The sequence below is a fragment of the Hordeum vulgare genome, chromosome 3H, assembly GCF_904849725.1.
Source record: "Hordeum vulgare subsp. vulgare chromosome 3H, MorexV3_pseudomolecules_assembly, whole genome shotgun sequence".
Taxonomy (NCBI): domain Eukaryota; kingdom Viridiplantae; phylum Streptophyta; class Magnoliopsida; order Poales; family Poaceae; genus Hordeum; species Hordeum vulgare.
In genome coordinates, this window is record NC_058520.1 from 25,221,251 (window position 1) to 25,233,734 (window position 12,484).

At 45.0% G+C, this 12,484-nt stretch overlaps 1 pseudogene; it reads right to left on the reverse strand.

Moving 5' to 3' along the window:
* Positions 1–9,541: 9,541 nt before the first annotated feature.
* On the reverse strand, positions 9,542–12,190 carry LOC123441412 (annotated as a pseudogene).
* Between the last annotated feature and the right edge of the window lie 294 nt (positions 12,191–12,484).

Consider the following 12,484-nt stretch of genomic DNA (forward strand, 5'->3'; position numbering starts at 1 on the left):
GATAGACGATTATCATGAACAGGGAAATATGATAATAACCATTTTATTATTGCCTCTAGGGCATATTTCCAACAGTCTCCCACTTGCACTAGAGTCAATAATCTAGTTACATTGTGATGTATCGAACACCCATAGCATCATGGTGTCGATCATGTTTTGCTCGTGGAAGAGGTTTAGTCAACGGGTCTGCAATATTCAGATCCGTGTGTACTTTACAAATATCTATCACTCCACTCTGGACATGGTCCTGGATGGAGTTGTAGCGGCGCTTGATGTGCTTCGTCTTCCGGTGAAACCTGGGCTCCTTGGCTATGGCAATGGCTCCAGTGTTATCACAGAAGAGTGTCATAGGACCCGACGCGCTTGGAACCACTCCAAGGTCGGTGATGAGCTCCTTCATCCAAATTCCTTCATGAGCCGCTTCTGAAGCAGCTATGTACTCCGCTTCACATGTAGATGCTGCCACGACTTCTTGCTTGCTGCTGCACCAGCTCACTGCCCCACCATTCAACACATATACGTATCCGGTTTGTGACTTAGAGTCATCCGGATCTGTGTCGAAGCTAGCGTCGACGTAACCCTTTACGACGAGCTCTTCGTCACCTCCATAAACGAGAAACATTTCCTTAGTCCTTTTCAGGTACTTAAGGATATTCTTGACCGCTGTCCAGTGTTCCGCACCGGGATTACTTTGGTACCTCCCTACCAAGCTTATCGCAAGGTTTATATCAGGTCTGGTACACAGCATGGCATACATTAGAGAGCCCACGGCTGAAGATTAGGGGACAGAACTCATCTTCTCTCTATCTGCTGCCGTGGTCGGCGACTGAGTCTTACTCAATCTCATACCTTGCAAAACTGGCAAGAACCCTTTCTTTGAGTTTTCCATATTGAACTTCTTCAGTATCTTGTCAAGGTATGTACTTTGCGAAAGACCTATGAGGCGTCTCGATCTATCTCTATAGATCTTGATGCCTAATATGTATGCAGCTTCTCCAAGGTCCTTCATTGAAAAACTCTTGTTCAAATAGGCCTTTATGCTCTCCAACATCTCTATATCATTCCCCATCAATAATATGTCATCCACATATAGTACGAGGAAAGCTACAGAGCTCCCACTCACTTTCTTGTATAGACAGGCTTCTCCGTAAACCTGTATGAACCCAAACGCTTTAATCACCTCATTAAAGCGAATGTTCCAACTCCGAGATGCTTGCACCAGCCCATAGATGGAGCGCTGGAGCTTGCATACTTTGTTAGCACCTTTAGGATCGACAAAACCTTCTGGTTGCATCATATACAACTCTTCCTTAAGATTCCCGTTAAGGAACGCTGTTTTGACGTCCATTTGCCAAATTTCATAATCATAAAAGGCGGCAATTGCTAACATGACTCGGACTGATTTCAGCTTCGCTACGGGAGAGAAAGTCTCTTCGTAGTCAATTCCTTGAATTTGTCGAAAACCCTTTGCGACAAGTCGAGCTTTGTAAACGGTTACATTACCGTTTGCATCAGTCTTCTTCTTGAAGATCCATTTATTTTCTATGGCTCGCCGGTCATCGGGCAAGTCCACCAAAGTCCATACTTTGTTCTCATACATGGATCCTATCTCGGATTTCATGGCTTCAAGCCATTTGTTGGAATCTGGGCCCGCGATCGCTTCTTCATAGTTCGAAGGTTCACCGTTGTCTAACAACATGATTTCCATCACTGGGTTGCCGTACCACTCTGGTGCGGAGCGTACCCTTGTGGACCTTCGCGGTTCAGTAGTAACTTGATCCGAAGCTTCATGATCATCATCATTAACTTCCTCTTCAGTTGGTGTAGGCACCACAGGAACAACTTCTTGCGTTGCGCTACTTTCCTGTTCGAGGGGGGGTGTAATTACCTCATCAAGTTCTACCTTCCTCCCACTTACTTCTTTCGAGAGAAACTCTTTCTCTAGAAAGGATCCGTTTTTGGCAACAAAGGTTTTACCCTCGGATCTAAGATAGAAGGTATACCCAATAGTTTCCTTAGGGTATCCTATGAATACGCATTTCTCCGCTTTGGGTTCGAGCTTTTCTGGTTGAAGTTTCTTCACATAAGCATCGCAGCCCCAAACTTTAAGAAACGACAACTTAGGTTTCTTGCCAAACCATAGTTCATACGGTGTCGTCTCAACGGATTTAGACGGTGCCCTATTTAAAGTGAATGCTGCAGTTTCTAATGCGTATCCCCAAAATGATAGCGGTAAGTCGGTGAGAGACATCATAGATCGTACCATATCTAATAAAGTGCGATTACGACGTTCAGACACTCCGTTGCGCTGCGGTGTGCCAGGCGGCGTCAGTTGTGAAACGATTCCACACTTCCTTAGGTGTGTGCCAAATTCGTGACTCAAATATTCTCCTCCACGATCAGATCGTAGACATTTAATTTTTCTGTCACGTTGATTCTCAACCTCACTCTGAAATTCCTTGAACTTTTCAAACGTCTCAGATTTGTGCTTCATCAAGTAGATATACCCATACCTACTCAAATCATCGGTGAGAGTGAGAACATAACGATAACCGCCGCGAGCTTCAACGTTCATTGGACCACACACATCAGTATGTATTATTTCCAATAAGTCGGTGGCTCTCTCCATTATTCCTGAGAATGGAGTCTTAGTCATCTTGCCCATGAGGCACGGTTCGCATGTGTCAAATGATTCAAAGTCAAGAGACTCTAGCAGTCCATCAATATGGAGCTTCTTCATGCGCTTAACACCGATATGACCAAGGTGGCAGTGCCACAAGTATGTGGGACTATCATTATCAACTTTGCATCTTTTGGTACTTACACTATGAATATGTGTAACATCACGATCGAGATTCATCAAGAATAAACCATTCACCAGCGGAGCATGACCATAAAACATATCACTCATATAAATAGAACAACCATTATTCTCTGACTTAAATGAGTAGCCGTCTCGCATTAAGCAAGACCCTGATACAATGTTCATGCTTAAAGCTGGTACTAAATAACAATTATTAAGGTTTAAAACTAATCCCGACGGTAGATGTAGAGGTAGCGTGCCGACGGCGATCACATCGACCTTTGAACCATTCCCGACGCGCATCGTCACCTCGTCCTTGGCCAGTCTCCGCTTATTCCGCAGTTCCTGCTTTGAGTTGCAAATGTGAGCAACAGCACCGGTATCAAATACCCAGGAGCTACTACGAGCGCTGGTAAGGTACACATCAATAACATGTATATCACATATACCTTTAACGTTGCCGGCCTTCTTGTCCGCTAAGTATTTGGGGCAGTTTCGCTTCCAGTGACCTTTTCCCTTGCAGTAGAAGCACTCAGTCTCAGGCTTGGGTCCGTTCTTTTTCTTCTTCCCGGCATCTGGCTTACCGGGCGCGGCAACAGCTTTACCGTCTTTCTTGAAGTTCTTCTTACCCTTGCCTTTCTTGAAACTAGTGGTCTTGTTGACCATCAGCACTTGATGCTCCTTCTTGATTTCTACTTCTGCAGACTTGAGCATCGAGTACAACTCGGGAATGGTTTTCTCCATCCCTTGCATGTTGTAGTTAAGCACAAAGCCTTTGTAGCTTGGTGGGAGAGACTGGAGGATTCTGTCAATGATAGCATCATCCGGAAGTTCGACTCCAAGTGAAGTCAGACGACCGTGTAACCCAGACATTTTGAGTATGTGCTCACTGACAGAACTGTTCTCCTCCATCTTACAGCTGAAGATCTTGTCGGAGACTTCATATCTCTCGACACGGGCATGAGCTTGAAAAACTAGCTTCAGCTCTTGGAACATCTCATCTGCCCCGTGTTGCTCAAAACGTCTTTGGAGCCCCGTTTCTAAACTGTATAACATGCCACACCTGACCAGAGAGTAGTCATCACTTCGCGCTTGCCAGACGTTTAGAATGTCCTGGGCTGCTGCGGGAGCGGGGGGGTCACCTAGCGGCGCATTAAGGACATAAGCCTTTTTACTTGCTTCAAGGATGAGCTTCAGGTTGCGAACCCAGTCCGCATAGTTGCTACCATCATCTTTCAGCTTGTTTTTCTCTAGGAATGCGTTGAAGTTGAGGTTGACGTTGGACATCTACAATATTTATAAAGACAACTTTTAGACTAAGTTCATGACAATTAAGTTCATTTAATCAAATTAAGTATGAACTCCCACTTAAATCGACATCCCTCTAGTCATCTAAGTGATACATGATCCATGTTGACTAACCCGTGTCCGATCATCACGTGAGACGGACTAGTCACCATGGTGAGCAACTTCATGCTGATCGTATTCAACCATACGACTCATGTTCGACCTTTCGGTCTCTTGTATTCGAGGTCATGTCTGTACATGCTAAGCTCGTCGAGTCAACCTAAGTGTTTCACGTGTGTAAATCTGGCTTACACCCGTTGTATGCGAACGTTAGAATCTATCACACCCGATCATCACGTGGTGCTTCGAGACAACGAACCTTCGCAACGGTGCACACTTAGGGGAATACGTTCTCGAAATTTTAGGAGGGATCATCTTATTATGCTACCGTCGTTTTAAGCAATAAGATGTAAAACATGATAAACATCACAATGCAATCATATAGTGACATGATATGGCCATTATCATCTTTGCTCATTCGATCTCCATCTTCAGGCATCGCATGATCATCATCGTCACCGGCGTGACACCATGATCTCCATCATCATGATCTCCATCATCGTGTCTCCGTGAAGTCGTCACGCCAACTACTACTATCACTACTACTATGGCTAACCGTTAGCAATGAAGTAAAAATAGCAAGCACATGGCGTTGCATCTTATACAATATTTATAAAGACAACTCCTATGGCTCCTGCCGGTTGTCATACTCATCGACATGCAAGTCGTGAAACCTATTACAATAACATGATCATATCATACATCATACATGCAACATCACAACTTTGGCCATATCACATCACTTGTCAAACCCTGCAAAAACAAGTTAGACGTCCTCTAATTGTTGTTGCAAGTTTTACGTGGCTGATTTGGGTTTCTAGCAAGAACGCCTTCTTACCTACGTGACAGCCACAACGATGATATGCCAAAGCTATTTACCCTTCTTAAGGACCCTTTTCATCAAATCCAATCCGACTAGAGTAGGAGAGACAGACACCCGCTAGCCACCTTTATGCACGATGTGCATGTCTGTCGGTGGAACCAGTCTCACGTAAGTGTACGTGTAAGGTCGGTCCGGGCCGCTTCATCCCACAATACCGCCGGAAAGGAATAAGACTAGTAACGGCAAGCAAATTGACAAACCATCGCCCACAACTTTTGTGTTCTACTCGTGCATAGAATCTACGCATAGAAAACCTGGCTCGGATGCCACTGTTGGGAACGTAGCATAAATTCAAAATTTTCCTACGCTTATTCAGATCTTCCTGTGGAGAGACCAGCAACGAGAGAGGGGTAAGAGCATCTTCGTACCTTTGAAGATCGCTAAGCGGAAGCGTTTGCTAGAACGCGGTTGATGGAGTCGTACTCGCGGCGATTCCGATCTAGTGCCGAACAACGGCACCTCCGCGTTCAACACACGTGCAGCCCGGTGACGTCTCCTGCACCTTGATCCAGCAAGGAGGAGGGAGAGGTTGGGGAAGAAGACCAGCAACACGACGGCGTGGTGTTGGTGGAGAGACGAGGTCTCCCGGCAGGGCTTCGCCAAGCGCCGGCAGAGAGGAGGAGGGAGAAGTGCAGGGCTGCGCCGAGGGAGAGGGAAAACTGTGTCCTCCAAAGGCCAAAAGTGCCTACTATATATAGGGGAAGGGGAGAGGGGGTGCCACCCCTAGGGTTCCCACCCTAGGGGGTGCGGAAGCCCTCCCAGATGGGGGGTGTGGCGGCCAGATGGGGAGGAGGGGGTGGCGCACCCCTCTGGTGGGCCTAAGGCCCACCTAAGTTAGGGTTCCCCCTCTTTTTCTTTCCCCTGCGCCATGGGCTGAGTGGGGAGGCGCACCAGCCCAACTAGGGGCTGGTTCCCACCCCCACTTAGCCCATCTTACCTCTTGGGGTCGCAGCCCCCCTTCGGTGGTCCCCCGGGACCACCTCCGGTGGTCCCGGTGGTCCCGGTACGTTACCGGTGATGCCCGAAACACTTCCGGTGTCCGAAACCATCCGTCCTATATATCAATCTTTACCTCCGGACCATTCCGGAGCTCCTCGTGACGTCCTAGATCTCATCCGGGACTCCGAACAACTTTCGGTAATCTCGTATAACAATTCCCTATAACCCTAGCGTCATCGAACCTTAAGTGTGTAGACCCTACGGGTTCGGGAGACAGGCAGACATGACCGAGACATCTCTCTGGCTAATAACCATCAGCGGGGTCTGGATACCCATGGTGGCTCCCACTAGCTCCACGATGATCTCATCGGATGAACCACGATGTCAAGGATTCAATCAATCCCGTATACGATTCCCTTTGTCTGTCGGTATAGAACTTGCCCGAGATTCGATCGTCGATATACCTATACCTTGTTCAATCTCGTTACCGGTAAGTCTCTTTACTCGTTCCGTAGCACGTCATCGTGTGACTAACTCCTTAGTCACATTGAGCTCATGATGATGTTCTACCGAGTGGGCCCAGAGATACCTCTCCGTCACACGGAGTGACAAATCCCGATCTCGATTCGTGCCAACCCAACAGACACTTTCGGAGGTACCCGTAGTGCACCTTTATAGTCACCCAGTTACGTTGTGACGTTTGATACACCCAAAGCACCCCTACGGTATCCGGGAGTTGCACAATCTCACGGTCGAAGGAAAAGATACTTGACATTAGAAAAGCATTAGCATACGAACAATACGATCTAGTGCTAGGCTTAGGATTGGGTCTTGTCCATCACATCATTCTCCCAATGATGTGATCCCGTTATCAATGACATCTAATGCCCATGATCAGGAAACCATGATCATCTATTGACTAACGAGCTAGCCAACTAGAGGCTTGCTAGGGACACATTGTGATCTATTCATTCACACATGTATTACTGTTTCCTGTTAATACAATTATAGCATGAACGATAGACGATTATCATGAACAGGGAAATATGATAATAACCATTTTATTATTGCCTCTAGGGCATATTTCCAACAGTCTGTACACAAATAAAAATAGAAGAACAAAAACGATGCATAGTTATCGGTGATACTAGTGATTGCGAACAATCTGTAAATACATTATATTAGTGACAAACATCATCATAAAGATAACAATGGGGATACATGTATGCACCAAAATGAGCAAGTTATTTTGTATTTGAGAAACATAAAATAGTTCAACATTGCAAACCTTGTTGTTCTACAACGTTTGGAATTAATTTGTTCATTAGAATGTTCAGTTTCTCCATATAACGTTGGTTTATTTTCAGATAAACTGACGCAAGTATTTTTCTAGTAATTGTAGTTGAAATCAATCGCATGTTCCAAAATGCTGTTAGGCTACAATACGACGGAGAAATCAACAGAATGGAATAAATTATGGGGACCAACTCATATAACACAAATTAGTTAAAAACTTTAAAATGTTACATATATGGGATTCTGCTGCTCCTTTTCACCACTACAGGTGACTAGCAATGTTGGTAGTTGGTGGGGCAAATTATTTATTTTTCAGCGGTCGTTTAAGAATTTTTTGCAGTTTTCAATCAAAATATTGAAGACTTTCTGAGCTTGCATTGCTGTTTGCTATGCCTGGAGCTACAAGAAACAATGGACGAATGGAAAGAATGGACCTGCAAAGTAGTATCTGGAATGTGTGTGCACTATGAATTGATAGGTAGACTTGTGGCTGCTCATAAAGTGATGCCCCCAATGTTTAGTCACCTGACAGTAAGCAACTATTTAATACGAAGATGCCAATATACAGGTTACTCCGTCAAATTACACACCTTAGGTTCAGGAAACATACTTGCCTAATAAGGAGGATTTCAACCAGTTTTTGTCAATCTAATAAAGCTCGCATGGTAATCACAATTATGACAGACAATTCAAACACAAACTAGGCATTAACTGGTACTTGGCCAAATACAGTAGTTTCCTAAATCATGAACTAGTTACTAACTATATTTAGCTAAATACAGTATGTTCTTGAGAAGGCTAGTCGTGAATAACACAGATAGTCCAAAATCAATTGCGTGTAGAGGTGAACTTATCTTCTTATTTGAATGTAAGAAGTTCTCTAGTTTAAGGTCCCGATGGATGACACCATTTTTATGGCACATCTGTCACAGTATAATAGCAAGAATACATGTCAGATATCATAAAACTATCCAATATTGGAAGAAACACTGGTGGAACAAAAAGATGGACTCAAGTTAACAATAAATAATGGAAGACTAAGTAGTTTTCAATGAAATTTTTATTACAGAATACTCAGAGAAGCATGTACATATTTTGTACCTCTCGAGTTCAACATGGCAATGCTATAGGACAGTAAGGCAATAGACTGGAACTCAAATTGCTCTACACAAATATATTAACAATCCAAACTGGACCTAAACAGGTAGTTATATACTTATATGTACATAGCACATCATTTTCAACTCTGTATTACTGATAATAAATTGGAATTCTGATGCCGCCATTCATGTGTGATGGACTAAAAATGCCCCTTGTCTTTCTTTGTCTAGAATTATATATATACTGTGTATGCTAGTTACCTTAATAAAGAAACAAGAATACAAGATAGCCAATGAAATTAAGGATCATTCTTTAGGAGCAGATCAAACAAAAAATTTAATGGTCCTTGAATTCGTAAGGTATAAACTAACTCCTAAGCTCGAGAATGTGCAAATGCTTCTATAAAAGCTTCACACCACCAGTAACAACGTAAACCATGTATGTTGGCATTGCTAAAAAATCAGTAGAATAAGCAAACAAAATCTCACCTAACCACCTGGTATTGTGGTACACAAAATAAAGGACATTTAAATCCCGAATCCTGAAGATATGCTATAGGGCACATGCATATTTGATAAAAACTAATCCCGAATCCTAAAGCTTTAGTTCAGTTTGCAGGAAGGGGTTCGCTTAAGGTCATTCATGCTGCCCACTTTACTTATGCAAGTGTGACAACAAAACCACAACAACACAAGGCAACAATATAAGTTATGTGGTAGCATGAATAGGAACTTGGATGTATTTTAGTTCAGAGATATACATGTAGTTTCCTAAGGTGAAAGCTTTGCATTATCTGCAGCTAGCTATGTAAAACAACCTAAACCTAACAGCTATTGGATATATAAATTGAACTACTGCGTCCCTAAACCTGTAATCATATAGATAGACAGGTTGTTGAAGTTTCATATAGATTTTTGTGCCTACAGATTACACACCACAATCGCGTAGTATTTCTCACACAAATACTGTATCTGGCAAGTGCCGATACTAAACAAAGATACTGATGATATTAAGTTTTGGCTCCTGAGAATCTCAGAATAAGATTAACAACGACGCGGGCACCAGGACCCAGGACAAAAAAATTATGTACCCTTGAATGAACAGAGAACAAGTTAGAAGCAAGTCAAGCAGCATTCGACCCTACCACGATAATTGTGACGAAATGTCCACATGTCGTCATGCAAATCTCGCACGATAAGCTCCTGGTTAGGAGGCTGTGATGACCCACAAGTATAGGGGATCAATCGTAGTCCTTTCGATAAGTAAGAGTGTCGAACCCAACGAGGAGCAGAAGGATCTGACAAGTGGTTTTCAGCAAGGAAATATCCGCAAGCACTGAAATTGTCGGTAACAAGTGATTGTGTGGTGAGATGATTCGTAGCGAGCAACAAGTAACAAAAGTAGCAACGGTGCAGCAAAGTGGCCCAATCCCTTTTGTAGCAAGGGACAAGCCTGGACAAAGTCTTATAGGAGGAAAAACGCTCCTGAGGACACACGGGAATTTCTGTCATGCTAGTTTCATCATGTTCATATGATTCGCGTTCGTTACTTTGATAGTTTGATATGTGGGTGGACCGGCACTTGGGTACTGCCCTTACTTGGACAAGCATCCCACTTATGATTAACCCCTCTCGCAAGCATTCGCAACTATGAAAGAAGAATTAAGACAAAGTCTAACCATAGCATTAAAATAGTGGATGCAAATCAACCCCTTACGAAGTAACACATAAACTAGGGTTTAAGCTTCTGTCACTCTAGCAACCCATCATCTACTTACTACTTCCCAATGCCTTCCTCTAGGCCCAAATAATGGTGAAGTGTTATGTAGTCGATGTTCACATAACACCACTAGAGGAAAAACAACATACAACATATCAAAATACCGAACGAATACCAAATTCACATGACTATTATTAGCATGACTTATCCCATGTCCTCAGGAACAAAAGTAACTACTCACAAAGCATAATAATACTCATGATCAGAGAGGTAATGAGTAGCATCAAGGATCTAAACATAAACTCTTCCACCAAGTAATCCAACTAGCATCAACTACAAAGAGTAATCAACACTACTAGCAACCTTACAAGTACCAATCGGAGTCGCGAGACGGAGATTGGTTACAAGTGATGAAATAGGGTTTGGAGATGCGATGGTGCTGAAGAAGATGTTGATGGTGACGAGTCCCCTACGATGAGAGGAGTGTTGGTGATGACGATGGCGGCGATTTCCCCCTCCGGGAGGGAAGTTTCCCCGGCACGATCGTCCTGCTGGAGCTCTAGATTGGTTCTGCTCAAGTTCCGCCTCGTGGCGGCGGCAAAACCACGAAAAAGCTCCTCTCTTATTTTTTTCTAGACGAAACCCTCCATATTGCAAAAGAGGGGACAAAGTGGGCCACTGGGCTGCCCACAAGCCCCCATGGCGTGGCCTGGGGGGGGGGTGGCCGCGCCGTGCAGGCTTGTGGGCACCCCCTGGTGCCCCTCTGGCACTTCTTCGTCCCAGTATTTTTGATAAATCGGGAAAAATTCCTCGTTGATTTTGACGGCGTTTGGAGTTGCGCAGAATAGGTATCTCAACTTTGCTCCACTTTCAGGCCAGAATTCCAGTTGCCGGTATTCTCCCTCTTCATGTAAACCTCGCAAAATAAGAGAGAAAAGGCATAAGAATTGTACCGTGAAGTGAAATAACAGCCAAAGAAGCGATAAATATCAACATGAAAACATGATGCAAAATGGGCGTATCAGGCTGCATCGAGTAATCCTACAAGTTCCAAGGACATAACATATGTATGAGCCGAAGCACTCACGAAGAGTAACCAAGTAGATAAAAGAAAATGTGGACAAGATGCTGATATATACCAGCTATGGGAACAGCTTCTCTGCGGCTCTTCGCGGCACCGAGAACCCACCGTGCGTGCTCGTATCGCTCGCAGTCAGGTTCTTGCAGAAATACTCGGCCGGGTGCTTGCTCTTGGCATAGCTGCCGAGAGACTCGATTGGGAACACGTCGGTTTCCTGAAATTCACAGAATCTTCGAATGTGGTGACAGTTTTATTACACTTTCAGTGAACAATGTAGAAAAATTCAGCTCAGCTTGTACTGAACTTTTTCACCAAGTTCAATTTCTTAACAGTACTTATAGAGTTTACTGGTTGCAGCGTCATCTGTGCATACACCTCATCAGTATCCTTGTCAGCCTATGCAAACCCCAAATAAGAAATCCAACATTTATCAGGGATAATGTTAATGCATAAGGCCATTAACTCCTAATCCATTTGTAGATGAACCGTGTGCGCTTACATGCATGGTGATGTTGTGGACTTGGCACAACAGCTGCGACGGCAAGCTCGGGTAGTTGGGGATGCGGGAGTTGGGCGTCTTCTTGGTGGTGGCCGTGACCTGCCAGATCAAGAAAAACCTCAGCAATCCATGCATGAAGTCAAGTGAAGTGATCTAAACCAGATGAACGGAGCAGGAATGTTGGTGCCGTAGAAGGATGCAGACGGGGACCTGCTCGCTGTGGCCCTGTGGGAAGTAGTAGAAGAGGCTCCCGCTCTGCGGCACGCACACGAGCGGGCCGGCGCAGGCGTGCCAGAGCTCCGAGTTGATCACCTTCTTGGCGCCCTGCGCCTCCCACTGCTCCTTGGCCTGGTTGAGGCGGCGGCGACGATGCTTGGCCGCGGACGGGTCGTCGTACACCTCCTCGTCCTCCTGGATCCCGCGCCACTGGTCGAGTAGCAGGCCCCGCCGCGCCGCCCCCATCGCCGCATGCGGCGGCGGGACAGCCAGGGGTCTCTTCGTAGGGTATGGGGAGGAGGTGGGGATCGGGAGGGGGGACGGGACGGGGAGGAGGCGGCGGCGGCTGCAAGGAGATGGGGACGAGGGAGGAAGAGTGGGACGGGGGATGTTAGCTAGGGTTTTGGGCTGTGGGTGGGGTTATCTTTTTTTTTTCTTTAGTTTTTTCCTTGTAGATAGATGGATGGATGGATGTGGGATGGAGAGATGGATGGATAGATGGATGGACGCCATGTCATCGATCCGTGGGAAGGGTTATGA